Source organism: Jaculus jaculus, chromosome 1, assembly GCF_020740685.1.
Source record: "Jaculus jaculus isolate mJacJac1 chromosome 1, mJacJac1.mat.Y.cur, whole genome shotgun sequence".
Taxonomy (NCBI): Eukaryota; Metazoa; Chordata; class Mammalia; order Rodentia; family Dipodidae; genus Jaculus; species Jaculus jaculus.
The window spans coordinates 115,287,997-115,300,116 of record NC_059102.1 but is presented as its reverse complement, the minus strand read 5'-3'; the positions used below and the strand labels follow the sequence as shown (position 1 = coordinate 115,300,116).

General features: G+C 38.6%; 1 non-coding gene across 1 annotated transcript; it reads left to right on the top strand.

Annotated features, from left to right (window-relative positions):
* The first annotated feature begins 359 nt into the window (after positions 1 to 359).
* Positions 360 to 550, top strand: LOC123458021. Its single transcript, XR_006635356.1, has one exon. It is a non-coding gene; the product is annotated as a U2 spliceosomal RNA (small nuclear RNA).
* Positions 551 to 12,120: the final 11,570 nt, after the last annotated feature.

The window sequence follows — 12,120 nt, the reverse complement described above, 5'->3', positions numbered from 1 at the left end:
AAATGTCTTTTACAGGAGTGAATTTGCCAGATATTTGTTTTAGGCCAACTTCACCTTACATAGAGGATTATTTAAAACAACAAAACTTCCTCTAAAGAGGTAACTTATAATTTGTCAGATATTTTTTTAAAAAGATGGTAATGTCCTGTTACTTAAGAGGAGGAGGCAACTGATCTGACTTCTAAGCCAGCCTGCCTCAAGATAACAACACAATTTGCCTTAGTTACTTCTAATAAAATCATTTCCAAGTGTGTTATTTGTATTAATGACATAAAATTGTGTTAAGACTACTTTCTTGTTAGTAATAGGACTAATCAATTTGGTTTAATTTTTTAATAGCCTTATAAGAAAGATAATTAATCACTTCTCAGCCTTTTGGGTAAGATCAAGTATAGTATCTGTTCTTATCAGTTTAATATATGATACATCCTCTATCTGAGGACAATATATTAAATGGATTTTTGGAACTTGGAGTTAGAATAAGAGCTTTCTCCATCCACTCCACACACCGACCTGGTATTGCAATACCTCTAGGAACAGTGCACCCCCTTGGAGGAATTAAAAAAAAAAAAGAGGGAATATAACTAATGATGGGGTGAGATGAATTGATTGAGGAACTGGGAAGGAATTTTCCAATGATTATTTGTTTAAAATGCCTTCTGAGTGATACTTAGATCAGAATGTTAAAGTACATAAATAAAGGTGTGTGGATGTAAAAAAAATTTTTTTTTCAGGCTAAAATATGTTGGGATAGCTTGTTTAATTTTTATCAAATTTAAGTCATGGGTAAAACATAAAATTGTTTTATGTTTATAAAAATTTCTGTGGTACATAAAATCAATAGCTATCAAGTTTAAGCCAAAATCATTGGTTGTCAATATTTTTTCTTTCAAAAAAAATTTGTCAAGGGTTATATTAATATTTAGTTAACTATTTTGGCTCAGAAAAGACCAGATTCTGCTCTATTGTACGTAAAGTAACTGTCTCCGTTTTTGCATCTTAAGTCCAGTGCCTATAACAAAATTAACTCTTAAGATATATTCCCTACTTTAGGGTACAGCCTCATGCTCAAACAATGGTCCTCATCTGAAATACACACACACACACACACACACACACACACACACACACACACTATTAAACATACCCTCAAAAAGTTAAAAACTGGGGTTTATATCCCATAAAAGGTTCTCCAAGAAATATCCTTCATCATGCCTTGTTTTTCCTAAACTTTTTAACCCTCGATACTCAGGGAAATTCAGCTGCTGACCACTATTGGTACACAAATACAAAAAGTACCTTTGCCAAAGCCACGTGGAAAGATCCTTTAACCTTAAAATGGAATGGCACAAACCCAGCACTCATTTGGGGCCCAGGATCAGTATGCTTGTTTTACACCAAAGAAAATGCTGCGAGATGGCTTCCAGAGAGACTTGTAAAACAAGCTGATGATCCTCCAGTGACATCTCACATATCCAGGGAAGAAACACTTCCCTGAGAGAATCTCCTTTTTTCCCTAACACGACAAAGCTGGAAGGACCTCTACTTATCTTAATCCTCTTACTCACAATTGGACCCATTATTACAATTAAAATCATGTCTTTTGTACATCAACAGATGAAAGCCATTAAGATGCAGCCTTTACAGGCCCATTATCACAGGTTGGAGCTGGCAGATCGAGGCGAGGCATTGCCACTGAAGACCTACCACCTGCAGCTGTCACTCTCCCTTGATCTTACATTCTGAACCTATTTACTATATAGCTGTCCTCTACACCTCTGCTTTCGCTGCGGTCTACCACTCATGGCCAAATAGCTACCCCTCCTACAGGAGGTGTATAGAATCCAGACCTATGCATATCGGCTCACAATAAAGTGAATGCGATATAGGCACCAATATGGGTACGAGACAAAGCACAGCAAGGGAAGCTCCCTTTCTGACCACTTCTGGTTTCCCTGAGAGAAAAACCTGACTTGCATGGAAGTTGGTACCATAACTGTTATCACTAAGGCCGTGCCTCACTCTCTGGCCACATAGGCACTGCCTCCCCTCCCCAAAAGGTACCAAGGGCCAAAGATTGTGGGAAAAAGACATCCCACAGGAGGAGTCAGGTCCCTACTCACCCAGTTGGCTAATGCCCACCACTGCAAAGCTGGCCTCCCCCTCTTTTTTTATAAAAGAAGGGAGGAGATGTTGGGAGCTATGAACCAAACCTCGTCCATGTTAACAGAGACTGCCATATAGCAAGTTAAGTTTCTACTTCCTCACCTAATATTAAACTACCAGAAACAAAGACTGCCATATATCAAGTTAAGTTTCTACTTCCTCACCTAATTAATATTCAACCACCAGAAACAAAGGGATTGCACGCTTGGCTGATTACTCCCCCATGCTGCCGGTAGCTGATGAAGAAACAAAGGCATTGCGGCTTAACCAGTAGTAACTCTGTGATCTTTGCCCTAACTACGTCCCCTTCCCCCTACAACTCCTTGCCCTGACAACGTCCCCTTCCCCTACAACCCTATATAAACCTACATGTAAAAATAAAATCTCGAGGCCTTGACAAACACCTAGCATGGTCTCCTTCTTTTGTCTGTTTGCCTTTTTTGACTCAGGTTAGCTTCCCCTTGGGTCCTTGTTCAACTCCCTGCTGGACGGGGCAATATTCATCCATTTTAAAACCTTGGACTAAGAATTTAAAGCTTTCTTTTAATTTTTTTCACCAAGAAGATTTACAGAAATTTAAAGTGAATACACATTGCCCCTCCCTCTGTGATTTCCTTTCATCCCGTAAATTGAAATTCTTTTGCCTCTGAGTCAGTTTCTGATGACTTAATTTTCAAAAGAAAAGTAGAGCAAAGATTGATGATAAAAGGACAAGTTCAGATATCAAACAGGATCAGAGATTATTGAGTCCTCCATGTTACCTAAGAGGTAAAAGATGATGGACATTATTAAATATGACTGAAAACAATTTATCAGTGGCTTTAATGTTTCTTTGCAGGTCACTAATAGTTCTGAGCATATCTGTTTTAACTATATTCCATATTAAATAAAGACATGTTATTTTAATCATGAAATAACTGCTTATTTTAGAGAATCCAAACTTGGAGGAGAAAAGGTGGAAAAAAGAATAATAATTTCATTTTATCGAGAAAAATGTTAGCATTTGGTTATATTTCCTTTGAATATTCTTATATTTATATTATATTTTTATGAATATTTTTGCTCACAAAAAAGATATAAGTGTTGCAAGGTATAAAACTTATTAGTATAATATGATATAGTATTTTCACATTAATTTTCAAAAAATAAACATATTTTTAAAGTTCAAGCACAAATAAATTAGATAGTAGGTTGAAGATGATATAATGAAAAGAAAATACCCCTCAACTCAAATTAAGAGGTCCCTTGTCAAGGGTACAATTATGTGTATCAGTTTCTTTGGATAGCAATATATCTCAAGACATAGTTTACATGTTATTTTAAAACCTCAGAAACATTGTTACATACCCTTTCCAAAATTTGTTTGCTTATTTCCTCATCATTAATTTAACAAAGATTAACACTGTTTTAGGTGCTAAGATACAAGCAACAAAGAAAAAAAAATCACTGTTCACACATAACATGTGAAAACAATTACATATATCATATGCCAGAGAGTTGATAAGTGCTATGGAACAAAAAGAATAAAGCAAAATAAAGAAATAGAGAATATAGCTTCCTTGGGTAGAATAGGAATAAAAACCTAAGTGGGTCTGAAGATATAGGTCAGTGGTAGTGCTTACTCAGCATGCACAAGGTCCTCAACTGTATCCCTACCTTCTTAAAAGCAAAATAAACATAAGATCTAAAGGAAGCAAGGGAGCATGCTATGCTGATTTCAGTGGGAACTGAGAGCAGAGCGAGGGCAGTGATCCTAAGTCAGGAGTGTGCTTGGTGGGATGAGAACAGCAAAGAGTCCAATGAAGGTGGACTGTAGTGTGGTAAAGGAAACTGAAAGAGTTAGAGCCAGACAGAGGTGACAAGGCCAGACAACATAGTGAGAGGAGGGTAAAATATGAAGCTTTATATCTGAATTCTGTAAAAAAGCAAAGAACTGGACAGACTCTAGTAGTTGAAGCTAATCTCAGGAAAAGGGAGAATTCAAAGGCAATCACTACCCACAAGTAAGCCAAGCAAAATAAATACCTAAGGCTTATTGTGAGGTGTGGAAGGCCTATCAGGGCAGAATAAAGCTAGCAAGGTAGGATGGGGTTTCTCACAAACCCAGAATGGTCCTGAAGTCATTTGCATGATTCAAATATTTTAAAAGTAAGCTTATTTTTGAAAATGCTAGAATAAGGCAGTGGGTGTTCTCATGAAGCCACAGAGCAAGCAGAATGAATATGCCATGGCTCACTTTTGCAGCGAGCTTCCTTTCAAACAGTATGCACACAGACTTGCAATGCCTTGCTACAGACAAAATGAATCATTTGACTTTTTCTCCAGGACTCAAAGAATGATCCAGATTATCTGGCAGCCTCTTCTAGTTTGCATTGTTTTTGCATTTTAATACAGTGCCAATAGACATGACTATCATCTTTGAACATTTTACTTTACAGAGTTAGTTGTTATTCTGATCAGAGGATAAAATAACAACTTAAAATGAAGTCTCTGATGGAATCAGGCCTACTGATTGAAATAAATTTAAAAGAAAATCTTACTTCAAGATGTACGTGTAATAGAGCAAAATGATACATTCCTGCTGTTTCAGGAAAGATGAATTGCCACAAATCCTGCCTAAATAAGAGGAGAAATTTCAAAATATTGACATCTGAAAAACAGAACTTATCCAAGTTGAGGGAAGTTTAGAATCCTTTACAGTTGAGAGATACTAGGTTCTTCAAACCATATTTGCCTTAAGTGGGTTATATGTTATTTTTTGTTATGTAAGTTTGTGTTGTATATGCATGATGTATGAGGAACATGCTGAGAACAAGATGGCTCAGCCTTGTGGGTACTGTGATAAGTGAACTAACTGTATTATAAACATAACAGAATAGTCACCCTTGAGTAGAAGTAAGGATACAGAAAATACTGAAAAACTAGGGAAGGCTTCTTGAAAGGTCTGCCAGTTGGGCCACTCAACAAATCATAATTTGAAGGATGTGCAGTACAAAGATCCTTACTTATTACTTGAAAGGTGTTGTGAAGGAAAAGGAAGGGAAGAGAGATGTTCACAACAGAAGAATGTTTAACACAGCTAGGTAGAAAAGATGGAAGCCCCTACAGAGTTCGGATGGTGCCCTTTTAACCAGCTATGTCTAGGGTATTACTCATTATGAGCTTTGTGGTCTGAGGAAAGGCAAGGCTCCACCAGCTATATACCTTTTCAACTTTTCAATAACTTCTAAAAGTGAAGGGCAATTAAACTCATTGATCTTAAGTGGCTAACAGTATAGAATCTCTGGCAACAAAGCCACCCATGGTCCTTGTTTGAAAATGTAGAATCTTGATTCTTACTTCATGTTTGCTTATCAGAATATCTGGGGCTAGGGTTAAGAGCCCTATCTTTTCATTCCTTTGTAGAGCATTCTGTTGCACCATGTCATTCTAAGCCACCCATTCATACTTCTTTGCCATCCAAAGAAACTGATACATATAATTGTACCCTTGACAAAGAACCTCAACTGGTAAATATCTGGCTCTCAATTCCAGTTGAGGAGGGTTTTCTTTTCATTATATCATCTTCAATCTACTATACAATATATTTGTGCTTGAACTTTAAACTCTGTTTCTTTTTTGAAAAATAATATGAAAATTCTTATGTTATATTGTGCTAAAAATTCTATATCTTGTAATACTTACATCTTTTCTGTGAGCAAAAGTAAAGAGTAAAGAGTTATCAGAACCAGTGGTATTTATAGACTGAGTTTTTATTTCTCAGAGGAATCCCAACACTGCTCTCCTTGCCTCTTTCACATCTTTGCCTTAAAACAGAATTAGTTCTTGGTAGGAAGGCATATTTGTAAGTGTCAGAGGAGTATGTATAAAAGTGACATTGAAGTACATTCAGTTTTATACCCTCATGATACATAAGGCAAATCATGAGCCTTTATCTCTCTCAAAATATGTCCTTCAGAGTAGAGCTTTGAAGGGTAAAATGATTTCCTTGGAAAATTCCTAGTAGGGAGACATTTAAATTGTGTTCATCATTTTGCTCTGATAAAGTACACTGAGAACTTTAGTCAAGTTTAAAAAAAAAAAATCTGTGGATATCTCCATAGCTGCTTCTATTGGAAAATGCTGGAGGTAGGATTGCCATTTCAAAGTGCATGCTTATTGGTAGAGCTTTTGAGGAACACTCCTACATCTCCTTCAGAAAGGCCAGAGCAATGTACTAGCAGTGGATGCGACTATGATGTCCATGAGAACCCTAGTCAGTTTTGGGGAGATGACCGATAGGAACAAACTGTGAGAATGGACTATGGCAAAGAACTGTGGGAATATTTCTTATAGACCTTACAAATAACCTTTCTGATATTATTGTTGTGAGATGTTAAATTCCTTACTTGTAATTTACCCTAAAGTTAATCTTACAACTATGCAATCCACCCATTGAAAGTAATGTGATTATGTTTCTTCTACCTTGGTGTATCTGAAATGGCCTGAACAGTACAGATGACTAATATTGACAAGGAATACTTAGAAATGGTGAATGAACTTAAGCTATGCTTTTATGCCTCAATGGCCTGATTGGACTCTTGACACAGAGCAAAAACCTATGCATAAGAAGTGCTGATCATGGGCTGGAGAGATGGCTTAGTGGTTAAGCAGTTGCCTATGAAGCCTAACAACTCAGGTTCAAGGCTTGATTCCCCAGGTCCCATGTTAGCCAGATGTACAAGGGGGTGAATGCATCTGGAGTTCGTTTACAGTGGCTGGAGGCCCTGGCACACCCATTCTCTATCTCTCTATCTGCCTCTTTCTATGTCTGTCACTTTCAAGTAAATAAAAATAAGCAAAAAAAATAAAAAAAAAAAAAAGGGCTGGAGAGATGGCTTAGCGGTTAAGTGCTTGCCTGTGAAGCCTAAGGACCCTGGTTCAAGGCTCGGTTCCCCAGGTCCCACGTTAGCCAGATGCACAAGGGGGCGCACGCGTCTGGAATTCATTTGCAGGGACTGGTAGCCCTGGCGCGCCCATTCTCTCTCTCTCCCTCTATCTGTCTTTCTCTCTGTGCCTGTCGCTCTCAATTAAATAAATAAAAAAATTAAAAAAAAATTAAAAAAAAAGAAGCGCTGATTACAGTGTTGAAGACAATGAAGGCACTAACAACAAGCCTACAAATCTGTTGAAGACTACCTGTGGGCTTGCTGTGATTGCTCTTGTAATCAGAGTGTATGTGTGTTCTGGATCAGCTGAGTACAGCAGGTCATACCTTTAACTCCCTTCCTTTAACAAATATTTAAGGATTATCCAAAGTTGAAAGTTCCTTATATTTTGCTCTTTCAATGTAAAATGTAATAAATTAAATGCTAAGAGCTTAACACTAAATGAGTCATTTCTATCACAGCCTTGAAAGGTCATGGAACATAATGGGGAATGAAGTGGAAAGAAAGTAAGAGTCATAGGGTTGGAAGGAGTATTTGGGGCACTGTTCTTCCTACATAAACCACTGGTGTATTTCCAACTGCACAGTGGTTCTTATTACTGTCACTTTTAGATACTATCTATAATAGAAAATTGAATGTTACAGACATATACATTCTTTTGAAATTAGGATTATTGGGCTAAGGCAATTTTGAAGTGATTTTTTATGGATTGTGACAGAATGAGCATAAAGTTCACCTGAACACACATTTGTCTGAGACCAGGTAAGAAAATACAGAAAACATATAACAGAGGATAATATGCTTACATGGTAATAAAATGGTTTTAACAGATCAACAGCAATTAATGTGATATTAGTGTACAGAGGAACAATAATGGAATGACTACAAAGTGAACAAACAGACTGTTTCATTCCTTCTTTTGCCCCCATTCTTCTGGACATTCTGTTTTTTCCACATAGTCCTCCCTATTTTTTGATATTTCATTCCTTTTGTCTTCCTTGATGTAACAATGTCTATGGGCTCAATATAGAAAGTATCTAAAAATGGCAGTAATAGCATGACTCTCCATGTCCTGCTGCATGGATAGATGGACTCCAGGTTCCATGAGCTCTGTGTGCTTATATACATTCCAGCCCTTGCATCTGCTGGACCTGATGTTACTTCCAGATCTTTATGAACCCTTGGCCATGCTTAAGTGCTGGAAGACTCACCTCTATGCTGTTATGAATCCTTTACTCTTACTCCCATGGCAAAGGGCTGCTCTAGTTGGCTTCAACCCTGCCCAGGGATGCTTTGCACATGAAATAGAAACTTGACTTCAAGTCTATAAAAGTAATCCATTAAATGGAAAACAGAAGATATAAAAATTTCTGGAAGCTGGGGTTGAAATATTATTTCTTTCCAATTAGTTAACTTACTTGGGGGGTAGAAAAATTTCTACAGTATTTTCTCAATATGATAAAGTCTGGAGTGCTGTTTCAATTACTTTCTTGTTGCTAGAAAAAACAACCCACCAGAAACATCTTATGGGAGGAAATGGTTTATGTCAGACTTACAGACTTTAGGGGAACATCATAAGTGGTAAAAGAAGCTGACTCACTTTGATAGATTTATAGCAAAGAGACATACACACTCCCAATAGCCAATAAGCACAAACAACCAGAGCTCAAACCAGCTTGGAACACACCTTAGGGCTAGACTAAAAGATCTACCCCCAGTGATATACCTATTCCCCACCAGGGTTCTGCCTACTGGAGACTCAATTTGCAAGTTCACTCTTAATAAAAATATCTAAGAAGCTGGGCATGGTGGTACATGCCTTTAATCTCAGCACTCAGGAGGCAGAGGTAGGAGGATCACCATGAGTTTGAGGCCACCCTGAGAATACATAGTTAATTCCAGGGCAGCTTGAGCCAGAGTGAGACCCTACTTTGAAAAATAAAACCACCACCACCAACAACAACAAAAACACATCTAAGTGTATGGAGCCATACATTCAAACTACCACAGGTGCCCTGAAAAAGAAGGCTGTCATTTAAACAGAAATTCCTAATTTTAGTGACTAAAACTGTGGTCATTTTCTTCTATGATTACAGTATTTATAAGCCCAGGCAATTTATACTGGTCTTAAAAATCTACTACAGCCCTAGGGGCCTTTGTGTCTTGGGTCCTGATAGAGAGACAACTTTCTCAAAGTCTCCCTGGAAGAGCATATTGACTGCATGCTGCATGTACAGCTGACTGTTAGATCGGGATGAGCTCCCTAAATGGAGTCACCAAGGACAACAGAACGGTGACAGACATAAGGAAATGGATTTTTCACATTCCTCAAGAAACTTCCCAGCCATTATCCCTTCATTACCTAACATTGCCCCCAGGTCATGGTTTCCGGACCCCTTATACCATAAGTCACCTGGTCACTGTTCTGGTGTCACACCCTGGATATCTTAGGAAAGGTTCCTAAAGGAGCCTTTCTTATTCAGTTTTTTCTTTTCCCTTACTTGTCTTCCCCCAATTTAGGAAGCCCTATAAAGCCCACTATCTGAAAACTCAGGTTGGCTGTGATCCTCTCTTGTGAGCCAGCCCTGGCAGCAAGAAAAGCTTTCATCTTTGCCTCAGAGTGGCTTGCATGCTCTTGGTCACTTATAAACCTTACATTGATCAGTGTCAGTCAATATGACCCATCCATTCCAGACATGTGGGTGCTCTAGGCTACATCACTCTGAATAGGTAAACAGGGGTACAACAAATTTCAAGATTTTATCTTTGCAAAGAACAATTTATGAATTGGTTGGCTCCAAACAGGAATTAAGGTAGGGAGTTCACTCAGAAACCCAAGAATGCTTTTATAAGAATGGCATAGAACTAACACAAAGAAATTCTATCACAGTTACACAATTATTTTATTTGTTCTATCCTGCTGGAAAATCCTTACTGACAAAACTAATAGGTAAGTTGTAGGTTCTATATGACTAACTAACTTTTTAAATAATTTTTTATTAATTAGTTTTTTACTTATCTAATACAGTCAGTTTGGTACCATTATTAGGCTCATTCATGACCTACCTCATACCCTTGGCCCCTCCTTGTTGAGATATATGGATCATGCATTCTGGAGTTAGCCCACAGTTATGGGTAGGATAAATGTCTCTGCATATCATGACCCAACATGTGGCTCTGACATTCTTTCCACCCCCTCTTCTGCAAAATTTCCCTGAGCCATGTTGGGTTCATTTTTGGTCTGCTTCAGTGATGAGGTGTTGGGGGCCTCTGGGGCTCTGGTTCTCTGATTTGGTAGGAGTTGATTTTTCTCTGTGTTGATCTCCTTCACCCTTTTACTGGTACCTGGTTCACCAAGAAAACAACACCCTTGCTTGTTTTGCCAATTATTCTTAGTTTCAGCCAGGGTCCTTTTGAGGTATGATGGGGTGGCTCTCTCCTTAGGAACTACATCTATCTGAAAAAGAGAAGCAGATTCTCCAATGGAGAATAAGTTAGCACCAGACAAATGAGATAACCCTTACTTTTTTATAGAGAATTTAATAGGTTTAGGCTCTCTTGTAGCCCATGATTAACGGTAGCTTGATAATGGAGAGAAGGCTTATGTTTGGATATGATTCTGACTTGTTTCCCAGATCCTGCTATGGGTACCATGCCACTGAGGGGATCAGTTAGCCTAATTGAGAACAGTTGGTTCCCCACTATGGCTGTGTGCCACTATTGCATTTGTGTGGGCATCACAAAAGGGTTATTTTCTGCTAAGTAGGTTAGACCATGAGTTGCTTGCACAGATATTGGTCATTTTTCCCCAGTCGCCCATGTAGCACCTTTTGGCACTAGACACACTGACTATCTGGGGACTGACTCCCTTCCAGCTTCCAGCCATGCCATTCCATTTTACATGTCAAACACATAAGGTGTCTTCAACAGTAGGGTCTTATCAATAACCTTTGGTGGGTCATCAAGTACTCTGACAGAAATATGTCTTTCTTTTAGGAAACCTTGTAGGTCTCTTTGATCAAAAGCTCATTGTGGATGATAGCCCCCATGCTAGTACTGGGAGTTACAGGTCAGTGCCCACTAAGAAAAGGAAGAGAAAGATAACTAATATAAAAGAGTTAGAGAGAAGAGAGAGAGAGAGAGAGAGAGAGAGAGAGAGAGAGAGAGAGAGAGAGAGAGAGGCTGTAGAAGATTAAGGTCAGTCTTCATCATACCCTCTCCAGTGTCTTGTAGCTCAGGTGTTCCCTCTAAGGGCCTGGTGAAGGTTCAGCCAATTGGTCTGCCTTTTAGGAAGTAGAATTTTATGGTACCATTGTCATTTGGGTCTAGACTTCTGTTTCCCACTCCCTGTGTTGTCCTCCCCTCCCTCCCTCCCATCCTGTTGTCTAGTCCTTGAGATGCTTGCTGGGTATGTAAGGCATCTTGGGTAGATTCAGATTAGGTGCTGTAGATGAGTGAGACTATATGGTGATTTTTTTTTTTCTGTGATTGGGTAAGTTCACTGAGAATGATCTGTTCAAGATTCAACCATTTTTCCTCAAATTTCATTGTGTCATTTTTTCTTACTGCTGTATAGAATTCCATTGTGTAGATTATACCACATCTTAGTTATCTATTCTTCTAGTGATGGACATCTGGGTTGATTCCAGCTCTTAGCTATTATGAATTGAGCTGCTACAAACATGGTTGAGCAAATCTCTCTGGCCTGTGGCTTGAAGGTTTTAGGGTAGATGCCCAGTAAGGGAATAACTGGGTCTGTTGGTATCTCTATAGTCAGCTTTTTCAGGAGTCTCTATATTGCTTTCCACAGTGGTTGTACCATCGTACATTCCCACCAACAGTGGATGAGTATTCCTACGTCTCCACATCCTTGCCAGCATTTATTCTCATTTCATTTTTTAATGTTTGCTTCCCTTATTGGCCATCAAAGTTTACATCAGTGGATGATACAAATGCCGATGCTAGCTTGACACACAGCTGCTCCTCTTTCACTGCGCTGCAGGGGCAGGAGCGCCTGAGCAACCTA